The sequence below is a fragment of the Sorex araneus genome, chromosome 4 (assembly GCF_027595985.1).
Source record: "Sorex araneus isolate mSorAra2 chromosome 4, mSorAra2.pri, whole genome shotgun sequence".
NCBI lineage: Eukaryota > Metazoa > Chordata > Mammalia > Eulipotyphla > Soricidae > Sorex > Sorex araneus.
In genome coordinates, this window is record NC_073305.1 from 170,642,626 (window position 1) to 170,655,173 (window position 12,548).

General features: G+C 42.9%; 1 protein-coding gene across 1 annotated transcript in view; it reads left to right on the plus strand.

Annotated features, from left to right (window-relative positions):
- The window catches only part of STX11 (syntaxin 11), a 30,499-nt gene that overhangs the window by 852 nt on the left and 17,099 nt on the right, over nucleotides 1–12,548 (plus strand). The gene's annotated exons all lie outside the window — the stretch shown is intronic.

Sequence of the window (12,548 nt, forward strand, 5' to 3'; positions counted from 1 at the left end):
CAAGTGTCTCTGAGAGCCTCACCTGGGCCTGCTAGGGAATTCTCGCCCCCTTCTCTCTCGCAGAGGACAGGCTGACTTCCTGTGGTTCTCAGGCTCTTGTCTAAGCTGCTTCTCAGCAAAGGGAGGAGTTGTTATTTCCACACCCGGTATCCAAAAGTGAGTCACAGGGTTCCGCTCTTAATTGTGTGATTCGGTTAATGAACTTTCTGAAAGGTGAGGTTGGCGTTTTTGCCTGTAAGGCAGTGGGGAAGTGATGGAACAGGCGTTCCTGCCACGCTGAGGTGTGCGGAAGTCACAGTTCAACTTTTTCAGTTTCCACGGGGCCTGATGGTTCCACATACCAGCAAGGGTCACTAGGCTGATGGGAGATAACCAATAAAATCATGTGCTTTGCCACAAAGGCACAGAAAAAATCAGCTTCATGAGTCAATAACCAGTTCGATATTACTTGCACTGGTATGCTAGAAAGATGTCATTGCCACTTTATGAGCAAATGTTCCGTTGGAGCTTGTCTTTAGTAAATAGTGCTAAAAAGACTTGATTGTATCACTGCCACTGTCATCCCGTTGCTCATCGATTTGCTAAGGCGGGCACCAGTAACATCTCCATTGTGAGACTTGTTGTTACTGTTTTTGGCATATCGAATACGCCACAGGGAGCTTGCCAGGCTCTGCTGGGCGGGCAAGATGCTGTCGGTAGTTTTCTCGGGCTCTCCGAGAGGGACGGAACAATCGAACCCGGGTCGGCCTCGTGCAAGGCAAATGCCCTCCCCACTGTGCTATTGCTCCAGCCCAAAAAGACTTAAAAAAAATTTTTTTTGAAAAGGTGGATACCAAATGAAACTGGGAAGTGAAAATGTTTAAGGGGCGTTCATTGGTGCTCTACAGAAGCTCTCAGGAAGAGATGACAGCTCACCTCCCAGTGACTCACAGGGAGCCATTGGAGCTGAGGTGAGCTGAGTTCATCCTAACACACATTTCTCTGGCACCGTCTCTTAACTCTCCAGTGAATTTTGGGTAAATAATAGCGAATAAATCAGGATCCTGCCAGCCTGGATCCATACACTTTGTGATTGATTGCCCGTTGGAAAATTCAATAGGAGAGAGAGCATTTCTGTCTGGAGGGCACTGCCGGCTCAGATGAACAGATGCTTCTGCAGATCTAGGATGGTTTTTAATCATTTTTCTCTTCCTTATTATTGTTAGTTTATGACATTAGAGAATTTCCAGGAAAAGTAGGCTTAACACCATCCTGGGTAGAGGATCGATGACTCACCACCAAGTTCCAGGCCATCTCACCCCCCAGACATGCCCTCTCCTCGGTGCCCACTGCTAATCACCGGAATTTTCACTCAGTCTAAGAGGGAAATTTGTTGGGTTTTTGCTGGCTCATTTGCTGGACTTACTCATATTCCATATGTGAATGAAGCCAATGGTAATTGTCTCTTTATGTCTTTACCTATTTCACTTAGCACAGTCAAGTATACACTGAAATATACACTCATCACCCTGAATTTTGTTTCTGAAAGGCACAATCTCATCTTTTGACTTCTTTATTTTGTGGTGCTGGGACTCAAGCCTGGAGCCACATATGAAATGTGTGGTCGGCCACTAAGCCACATCCCCAGCCTGTTAAACGGGAAAGGAGTGTTAACACTGATTACGTATGCCTCACCTTGTCTATGGGCATTTATGTGGATCCGTGTTTTTGGCTATTGTGAATAATGCGTCTATGAATAGAGGCATGCAACTTCCAAGGTAGTCTGATTTTTAATTTGGCTTTGTGCCACACCCAACAATACTAAGGTTTCACTCCTGACTCTCCACTCAGGATTCACTCCTGGTGGGTTTGGGGGACCATATGGGATGCTGGAGACCATGTGTTATGCCAGGGATAGAACCCACATCGGCCATGTGCAAGGGAAAGGCCCTGCCCTTTGTACTATCATTCCAGTCCCAAAAGAAGTATGATTTTTATAGCAGATTTTATATTGTGTAACAGTCATAAAATAAGATAAAGCCAGCTAGTTATTACCCTGAGATAATCACAGACACTTTTAGTCGTGCCCTTTAAAATTGGTGAGTAGCAAGTGGCTTATAGCTTTATACTTTCATATTGAACAAGCACCTTTCTTATTGTTCTTATGGTTTGATCAATATTTTCTTCATTCTAGCATATGAATCAAAATGAATAAGTCCACAGTGTCACAATGTACTGTTGGGATGAAAATCTGTTGAGTTGCTTTTGAATTACATGCTCCAGTGGGTTTGATCCCTCTGATTGTGTAGGCAACTCGTGATGGAAACCATCCCCAACCTTGAGATTTCGTCTCAATCCTGTTTTGTTTTCTCTCTCGAGAGCTTCAAGTTTTCTGTGAGAAAGAAAGCTTCAAGTGTGTTCTTTCTTCTTGAACACCCAAAACTTGGCACCAGCATTTCTCCTAAGTGTGAGGAAATATTTTGATAAAATAATGAGCCTTAGAGGAAGAGGTGGAGTTGTCAGGCCGTTGGAGGGCGAGGCAAACTCCCAGAAGGCCCGCCCATGTGATTGGATCGAAGACCCAGTCTGGGAAGTGGGAGCATAGGGAAAATGCTGGAATGAGGCTGGGTGGCGGGTGGGGGGGGCATGATCACACGAAACCCAGTGTCTTCTGGGGCTTAACCCCCCTGCCCCCCACACACTCACCAGCTGTGCCATAGGACTTGAAGCAAATGAATGATATTGTCAGATACATGATTTTTAAAAATTGTTTGTTTTGGGGTCACATCCAGCGATGCTCAAGGCTTCCTCTTGGCTCTCTACTCAGGGGTCACTCTTGGCAAGGTTCAGGGAACCATGTGGGGTGACAGAGATGGAACACAGGCTGGCCGCGTGAAGGAAAGCATCCGACCTGCTTATCACTCTGTGGCCCCAGATGAATGTTTGTAAAAGACAACTTAGGATCATCCCTCGGGGTGGGAGATGTGTGCTGAAAGTAGATAAAGACCAAACATGATGGTTGCTCAGTATCTATATTGCAAACCATAATGCCCAAAAGTAGAGAGAGAGAGTAAGAAGGAAATTGTCTGTCATTCAGCAGGGGGTGGGGTGGGGTGGGAATGGTGGGAGGGATACTGGGGACATTGGTGATGTACACTGGTGGAGGGATGGGTGTTCGATCATTGTATGAGTGAAACTCAATCATGAAAGCTTTGTAACTGTATCTCACAGTGATTCATTTAAAAAATAAGAGAATAATAATTTTTAATAAGACAGCTTAGGATCCAAATGGAGAATAGAGTGAAAGATAATGCCACAGGACTTAGGGAGGCATGGAGAAGATTGTTGTCACATTGGAGCCGAGAAATTAAGACTTGAGTCCAGCAATGACAATGAGTGATAGGAAAAGAGGAAGGGAGCTGGCCAGTGTTTAATAGATGGAACGCGGTGACATCTTTAGGAAGGGTATTGAGAGAGAGGGAGGGATTTAATGTGATTTATGCATTCCTCTTTAATGATAGGATAGAAGAGTGATTGGAAGAAGGGTGGGTTTGGGTCAAAGAATGATGCATTTGTGCAGTATTTGACACACAATCAGTATTCAATAAAGGCTAAATTAAAATTTTTTTTTGCGCTTTTAGGTCACACCTGGCAATGCACAGGGGTTATCCTTGGCTTTTCACTCAGGCGGTACTCAGGGGCCATATGGGATGCTGGAAATCGAATCTGGTTCGATTAAAATTCAGGGTTAGTACTGACAGGGTCTGAAATTGACACCAAGTAACAGGTTACAGGGTTTGCATTCTGAACTATTCATATCCAGTGTTCTGGATGGATGGATGGATGGATGGATGGATGGATGGATGGATGGATGGATGGATGGATGGATGGACGGACAGATGGATGGATGGATGGGTGAGGTCTTAGGCATTGTCTAAAACTTACACTGGAGTCACTCTCCTAATATCCACTCTCTCATCTAAGAATAGCCCAGTACAGATACCATGCCCCAACCCTTATGACTCTATATGTTTCCTGAACTCCTCTCTCCTCCTCCACCCTTAAAACTACTTGGGTTTTTGTTTTATTTTAATTTTTTAATTGAATCACAGTGATATACACAATTATTCATGTTTCAGTTTCAATCATACAATGTTCCAACACCCATACCTTCACTGGCGTACATTTCTCGCTATCAGTGTTCCCAATTTCCCTCCCACCCCACCCCTGGCCCACCTGCCTCTATCCCGCCTCACCCCTGCCCTGTCTTCCTCTATGGCAGTCACTTTTCTTCTCTCTCTCTCTCTCTCTCTCTCTCTCTCTCCTTTTGCACCTTATGATTTGCAGTGAAGATACTGAAAGGCTGTCAGGTGTATCCCTTTACCTACTTTATTACTTGGTTAATCTAGTAACAAAGTCAGCTAATAAAAACATTTCTCTTGAAAATTAAAAAGAATTCTTTGGAGTCACACTTTTTGGGTCACACCTGAGATTTTTCAGGGGTTACTCCTGGTTCTGCAGTCATAAATTACTCCTGGCAGTGCTCATGGGACCAGATGAGATGCTGGGGATTGCACCCAGGTCAACTGCATACAAGGCAAGTGCCCTACCCCCTTTACTATTGCTCCAGCCCCCAAATGTCAGCCACATACAGATTTTTGGTTTTGTTAATGAGCCACACCTGCCTCTGCACTTAGGCATCACTCCTGGCAGGTTCAGGGGACTATATGGGATGCCAGGGATAGAACCTGGGTTGGCTGCATCAAGGCAAGTGCCCTACCCACTGTACTGTCTCTCTGGATCCTGGACATTTAAAACTTTTTAATGGACACTCATAGTAATGAAGGTACCAGGAACCACATTAACTACCTGCTCCACCTTTGATTCTTAAATGCACACAGTGCTTTATTAGCAGGATCTAGAGCCGCTGAAGGGAAGAGAAAAAACTGGCCAGGGGAGAGAAGGTGAAAGAATCAGTGTTTTAAAAAGTGCTGCAGGTATATAGCAACTCCAAGCCAAGTCTTCCTGGTTTAAGATCTGCAAACTGAGATCAACTTAGGCCTAGTTTCCCAGAACCAGGTCCCTCATGTCTTGAACTTCCAGAAGCAGAGCGTACTATGTCGTTTTTTTGGTTTTTGATTTGAGCTGAATGAAATGATTCCGGTTTCCTGGGTTCAGAGCCTCCTTTCTACTTGTGGCTTCCAGGTAGATTCCCTTGTTCTGATAAATATACTTAAATGAAAAAGAATTTTTTCGCACCCTTCCCTCTATTGCTGTAGTGATGTCCAGTGCCCACATGCATGCTTGGTTGTGGTGCTCTCTGGGGCTTGCACCCTTTTAGTTGTGCTGCTTGCCCCCACCCTGCTCCCCAGGTGCTCACATACATGGTCACTGGAGTTTGGACTCACTTGTTTATATACACTTGGATGTGCTGTGGCCAGAGTCACTTGTATATATGGATCACATACATACAAGTGATTCTGGTCTGAGTTGCCAGGATCATGGTCTGAACATGGGGTCAGCAGTGGGGGTCAAACTCACAGCCTGACAGTTTTAAGTTAGTGCCTTAGCTGGAGTAATAACGCAGCGGGTAGGACGTTTGCCTTGCCTACCCAGGTTCGATTCCTCTGTCCCTCTCGGAGAGCCTGGCAAGCTACCAAGAGTATCTCGCCCCCACGGCAGAGCCTGGCAAGCTACCCGTGGCATATTTGATATGCCAAAAAATAGTAACAACAAGTCTCACAATGGAGACGTTACTAGTGCCTGCCTGAGCAAATCGATGAGCAATGGGATGACAGTGACAGTGACAGTAGATTACTAATTACCCCACCCCAGCCCCCCTCCGCCATATGACCCCAAATTTTCACTGTTCTTGGTGTTTCTCTTTTCAGCCTTCTCTGATTGTGTTAATACACTGAGTTGTTTGTTTTTTTTTTCCAGCAAGTCAAGCCTTGTCTTTTTTCTTGGAATCATTTAAAGATTAGACACACCAAATTAATATCATAGCTAAGTTGAATCAGCGAACCTCACTTGAAGTTTTCAAATGTTTAAACAGTCCCAAAGAGTTTTAGAATGTTTTCTCAACTCATAAAGGAAGTGTCCCATTCAGCCTTTCTTCAGATTTACCATGAGATCAAGATATTTATAGTTAGTTGCCCATTATATGAAACACACACACAGTATTCTGGGATCATATGGCGTCCTGTGTTTCTTCCTGGGTCTGTATTCCTAAATTTCTGTCTGTAATTCATTCACTGCTCAAGGAACAAGAAGAGGAAGATTTTGGGTTAATATTTTATGGGGGTTTGCCTTGTCTCTTCATTTGGCTGCGGTTTGCAGTAAATGGATAGATTGGGGGCTCGCAGCCTCCCCCCAGTTTTAACCAGTTGAATTCTGCTGCTGATGCAAGAGGCTGTTAGGGGAAGTTATTTGCTGGCCTCTCCTTCTGAGGCTGTGAATACCAGGCATTATTTGTGAATCCGCACTCAAGTTTTTTTGTAAGACTCACTAATTGGCCACTTCTTAGTGGGAAGCAGCTTTAGAATTGGTAATTTCCATTTATCCTTTTTGACCTAATTGGATGTTTTTGATTCAATGAATGCATATTTGGCTGTCGTTACCAGAAGCAGGAGGCCGGGGGTGAGGGGACGCAGGAGGAATGTGGAATTAGTGCTTTTGTTGTGTGGCGCCAGGGAGGGAACCCTGAGCCTCGGTCCCTGCCCCTGCTTTGTGGCCTGGGTTCCCAGTCGCTGCCATAGCAAGACTATAATTAGCTGCGTAGAAAAAAAAAAAATCGCCCACTTTGTCTACCCACTTGTTTCTGTTTGAGTATGTAAAATGACATTCCATGACTCATTGTGTGACTTGGTGGGTAATAAGGTGAATTCTGACTTTCCGAAGCTCCACTTGCATCTTCCTCTGGAAACAAAGCAAACAGACCCGGCTCTGTCTTCTGTTTCAGTTTCGGGATTGCGGCCGTGCACGTCGCACCTCACGAGGCTTTGCTAACTTCCTACTATTGTATTGGGCGAATTGTTTAGTGACACTAGTCTGTGGGTTTGAGATAAAGTGCGGCCGAGTGTGTACACTGAATTGTATAATATTAATAGTTCCCCGACTTCCTCCTCTCCTCTTCCCTGCTTTATGGCAAACCGTGCAGTGAGGAAAGGGGCATAAATCAGAGGCACTGGGACATCAACGGGACCCACCTTAAGGACTGAGAAGGCCCTTCAGAATGGTTCCGCCACCCTGAAGCCAGGGAGCTGGTCATGGCACTCCCCAACATCCGGCAGCCCTTGAATGTAGGCCGATGGGTTGCACCCAGGTAAAAGGTGTAACCTGGGGTGAAGCAGTGCCTTCCAGCCAAGGGTAGTTACGGAGCTGTGAACCCAGGGCAGGGAGGTGGCCAGAGGGGGGAAGCAGGCTTTGGTCTTAGGAGCATGCAGTAGCCCAGCAGGCAGGCACTTTGTATGAAGGAGGGCCTGCTCTTTTGTAACAACCTCGCATCTGTCCCACACCAACCCTCATGAGCAACCCTCGGTCCAAAACTCTGAAGGATTTAGAATAGTTGACGGGTCAGCAAGAACACACAGTAATCTTCCTCTTGGGCAGGCTGAGAGCAGAAGACGGCCTGGGCCAAGAAGGATGGGCTGCCAGGATGACAGTGGAGGTGCTGAGCCAAGTCCACAACTGCCTACACCCAGAATGAAAGTATAACACTAGCTGGTCTTAGCTGCAGTTCCACATTTTAACATTGTCAAAACGATCAATCAATAAGCTGCATTTTCTTTCCTCTTTTTTTTTTTTTTGGTGGTTGTTGTTGCTGTTGTCTATAAGCCCTTGAAAGTGAATCTCACTGTGTAGCTGGTGGACTATAATCAGTCAGAATTAACATTTAGAGATTTTCCTCTCCACCCCGTCAACCCCAACAACAACAACGAAGAAAAGAGAGACAAAAGTCTAGGGCCATGCTGGGGATCTCCTGGAGCAGAATCGTTAGGGGTGGAAACCCTGGGCTGACATCTTCAGTCAGTTTTCCCCAAGTGACTGTGATAGATGCTAGAATTTGACAGCCATTGCCCCACCATGCCCTGGATGGTAACTGAGCCTGCTGAGATTTCTCACATTCTTAAGAGGTCATGGGAACAGGAGATGACAGAAGAGTGTCCAGTCTTAGTCTTAGAAAACTTGATATCATATCATCCTTCCTTCATCCTTCATAGCAGATTCCTCCTGTGACCAACATAGACACTGGCCCAGATTCCTTAACTGCCTTCAGACCAAGATTGGTGGAGAGAAGCTCACGGGTATCTCTGACTTGGTGGGTAGGAGATGTCAAACTCCTTGAAACAATTATAAGTGGAAGTGGAGGGTGCAGAAAGTCAATGAATGTATAGAAAATCATCAACTTATTTTTTCCTTTGCTACCCCTGGTGGTATTAGGGGGCATTCCTGGCTCTGTGCTCCGGGTTCATTCCTGGCAATGCTTGAGGGATTATATGTGGTGCCAGGGATCAAACCAGACTTGGTCACATGCAAGGCATGCACCTTAATCCCTGTACTGTCTCTCTGAAAACTAGCCAAGTCTCTAGGAGAATAAGACAGTTCCAGGAAATCTCATGCCACCAGATATAGCTTGGAAGTGCTGCCATAAAACTGGAACAAACAAAAAAAATGAGAGGAAAAAATATGGAAGAAAAAAAATCAACATTCCTAAATGTATGAAAATACATGATTCAATTCAACAAGATAGGAAATAATTCTTTTTTTTCTTCCCAAAAGGAAAGGAACTTTTCAGCCTACTGTTTTTTTTTTTTTTCAGTTTGATCCTTGAGGAAACATTGAGGAAACCTAAAGACTAATCTGATAAATTTCTATGGTGTTTTGTTCTGTTCTGTTTACTCCTGCAGCACCACATTCCGATGATTTCTTTACTGTCAGTGTTTCCTGCCTTCATTCAAGTTCTCTCTGCTTTCATGATCTTCTCCTTCTCCTTGCCCACACAATCCTATTAAGCCATCTAGAATCAGCTCAGACAGATTTGAGGAGGCCATCTCTTTTCTAGAACCAGGCCAAGTTTGGTATCTTCTCAAGATACCAAAAAGTATGAAACTCAGAAAGTACTTCCACTGTTATTGTCTGTGGTAGCATTTTTCTCCCCACTAGCCTACGGGTACTCTGCATGCAAGGGCTATCTTATCTTTGAGTGTAAGAGATCTAATCTTATCAAAGATGAGCTCAGTGTCTGCATTGCAAGCCATAATGCCCAAAAGTAGGGAGTATGGGGAATATTGTCTGCCAGGGAGGCAGGGGGAGGGTGGGAAAGGGGGGAGGGTATACCCCGGATATCGGTGGTGGGGAATGTGCGCTGGTGGAGGGATGGGTGTTTGATCATTGTGAGATTGTAACCCAAACATGAAGGCTTGTAACTATCTCATGGTGATTCAATAAAATTTAAAAAAATAAAATGAGCCCAAGAAATAACCATTCTCATGAGCTGAGATAGTCAACAAATACTGTTTGAGAAACTTCTCCAGACTTGGACGCCCTGGAGTGCATGGCAAACACACCAGTGTGGCAGAGTTTATGGCAGGTAAAGAAGTGAGGTAATAAAACACTTAACACCAGACAGTTAATAGTAAATATTAACATGGTGATGATTTACCCCTCTTTTGAAAATTAAAATCTTATTGTTTGATCACTGGTTTTCAATAATGCTAAAATTTTAGGAGTAGAGCTTTAACACCTCTACACATGTATAATGCCCTATCACTATGCAATATTATATGGCTAAAACTTAACGATCAATAACTTTGTAAATCACAGTGCTTTAATTTAAAAAATTTTTTTCTTTGCTTTTTGACTCACACCTTGCAATGCACAGAGGTTATTCCTGGCTCAGGCACTCAGGAATTACTCCTGGCAGTGCTCGGGGGACCATATGAGGTGCTGGGAATTGAACCCAGGTTGGCCGCATGCAAGGCAAATGGCCTACCCACTGTGCTATCGCTCTAGCCCCTTAATTTTTTTTTTTAATAAAAAGCTTCAAGTGTTATTTTTGTTTAAAAGAAAACTAAAAATAAAAGGCTTTGATGGTTAAATGAAATGGTTCAAATGAATTCCTCCGTTTGAAAATTCTCTTCAGAGAATCAAGCATGTTCCTTAAAGAATCAAAATTGTATAGTAGCATTAACTTATCTAAAGATGAATTGTTGCTAGAGGAAAATCCCATTTAGTCAGCATACTTTTGTCACCATTTAATTGAAACATATGTCATTATTATTTGCCCTTTGCTGAAATTGGGAATACAATAGATATTTTTGTCTTTTCTGATATCTAGATAGCTATACCTTCTATTCAGCAGTATAGAGACAAATATTTCATCCTTTCATCTAGTCCTAGTAACTAAAACATAAATAAATCTTAAATACAGAATTCCCCCTCACTTTTGGCTAAATGAATGAGTGCAAATGAGAAACTTATTTTATATTTGTATTTATTTTCTGAGTAGCTATAATTAATATGATTTTTATTTGAAAATATCTCCTATGATATTTTTATGATATTTTTCTCAACATTTTATCACCGGGATCTGGGGAGAGTGTACCGGGGGGGGGCGGGGGGCGGGGGGAAAGGGCACTTGCCTTGCAGGCAGCTAATTTAGGTTAGATTCCTGGAACCCAATATAGTTCTCCTGAGTCCCACCAGGAGGGATCTTTGAGCTCAGCCAGGAGTTAGCCCTGAGCACCACTAGGATGTGGTCCCTATACTAAACCAAAACAAGCAAAACAAAGCACCACATTTTACCATCATATTATTTTCTTATAATTTGACGTTTTCTCTTCACACAACATTGAGTAACTCTATGCTGTTTATTATGTTTATGCAACACTTTTTTTCCATTCCTAAATCTTCATTTTTTTGTGGCTGTTGTTGTACAGGTTTCAAATTTGATTATATTTTACTTTGAAATTCTTCCACGGTCTCAAATTTCACATTCAGTTATTACAGTACCATAAATATTCGGCTTTCCTTCTTTTAGAGCTCCTGTTACCGTTTATGCATTTTTAATTCTCTGAGGTCCCTGAGATGTTAATATTAAGGGGTCCACAGTCATAGTCTTACAAGTCAGTTTTACAGGCCCGGTTGCTTATATATTTTTTTCCCTCCAGGATTATTTTTGCTACTTTCATTTCTCATCATTCCCATCAGTGTGGTCGTTGTGGTGCTCTCCCATTTGGGTTCACTGGGGCTCATGCAGTGCTCTCCAGGGTTTGTGGTGTGTTAATTGTGATAGTCACACACCCCTAGCTGTGGTGAGCCTGGCAGTCACTACAACACCAGGGATCACAGAACCATGCTGACAGCATCAAGGTCAGTGAACGTGGCTGCACTGTTCTGAGTCATTCTTATTTTTTTTTTGATGACGTAAACATAAATTACCCTTATTTATATAATCTGTCTGTTCTCATTGTCCATGTGCATTTGCGTAGTATTTGTCTTTGAGCAAGTAGCATGCTTTTAATCCTTATGATATTCACCAGGGCCTGTTCTTTTCAAATTATAAACGATTTTTATAATTGGTTATTTGAATTTTATTTTAGGCTTATTTCCTCTTTCAGATCTTTTTTGAAGCCCCAGTGGGAATTTTGCTTTTCAGTTCAGTTAAAAATGAATTTCAGTTGGGAATAATCTCAGATCCTATTTGTCAGTCTATATAGAAGTGTTAATTCTATAGTGGAATTTGAAAAGGGATGTTTGTACGTGTGTGAGAGAGGAGCTGGAACAGTAGGTAGGCATATAGACAGATAAATAAGATGGAGAGTTTCTGGGTATCGCCAAACCAAAACTCAAAGCATGTTCCTTGGTCAGTGTCTGGGACTTCTAGAAAGTGTGTGTGTGGGGGGGGGGGGGGGCTCGTGTATGTGCACTCGCATTGCACACATGCACATCCACACATGTATATGGCTTTTTTCTTCCCTTTCTCTCTTTAATTTTCAGATTTGTTAAAATTGTGCATTTGTGATTAAACAGAACTAGTTCTCTAAGAAATTTAATGAAAAATTAAAGTTAATTAAACAGTAAGACCCCTTCTGTTCCATTTGCCTCATTCCAAAGACCACTTCCAATCATATTTGCCTGTATTTTTGTGTTACCTCTAAACACCATGCTTCTGGTGACCTTCTTCTCTCTTTTTCTTTCTTTCTTTCTTTCTTTCTTTCTTTCTTTCTTTCTTTCTTTCTTTCTTTCTTTCTTTCTTTCTTTCTTTCTTTCTTTCTCTCTTTCTTTCTTTCTTTCTTCCTTTCTTCCTTTCTCTCTTTCTTCTTTCCTTCCTTTCTTTCCCTCTTTCCCTTTCTCTTCTTCCTTCCTTCCTTCCTTTCCTTCTTTCTTTCCCCTTTCCCTCTTTCCCTTTCTCTCTCTCTTCCTCACTCTTTCTCTTTTTCTTTCTTCCTTCCTTTCTTTATTTCTCTCTTTCTTTCCTTCTTTCCTTATTTCTTTCCCTCTTTCCCTCTCTCTTTCTTTCTTTCCTTTCCTTCTTTCTTTCCCTCCTTCCCTCTTTCCCTTTCTCT